The following is a 339-nucleotide window of genomic DNA, read 5'->3' on the forward strand; positions in this document are numbered from 1 at the left end:
CACCAGAAAGCTATTCCTGCTCATCAATGTGTCTCCTGACCACAATGAATGAAACTTCAATTCTAAATCACAATGTTGGATCTCTTGTCTTTGCTTATGGTCTAACATAACCTCAACTCCAGCCAGTGTTTTTATTCTTTCTTTATCAATAAAAAATATTCTATAAGGCAAAAAACATTTTCTAAAAACCTATGTTTATCAAAATTATGCTCACGCAAATAATACACTGTTATGCCTAGCCTGCTGGGGAGGGGTTAACTAATACAGAGCCTCAGCTACTAACAATGAATGGTTATCTATTTGGAATATTAGAAAATCTTATGAATACTTCATATATAT

At 33.0% G+C, this 339-nt stretch overlaps 1 protein-coding gene across 1 annotated transcript in view; it reads right to left on the minus strand.

Annotated features, from left to right (window-relative positions):
- The window catches only part of LOC119586608 (DNA polymerase theta-like), a gene marked incomplete at its 3' end in the record, with an annotated part of 48,768 nt that overhangs the window by 17,232 nt on the left and 31,197 nt on the right, over positions 1-339 (minus strand).

The sequence above is a fragment of the Penaeus monodon genome, chromosome 21, assembly GCF_015228065.2.
Source record: "Penaeus monodon isolate SGIC_2016 chromosome 21, NSTDA_Pmon_1, whole genome shotgun sequence".
In the NCBI taxonomy this organism is placed as follows: Eukaryota; Metazoa; Arthropoda; class Malacostraca; order Decapoda; family Penaeidae; genus Penaeus; species Penaeus monodon.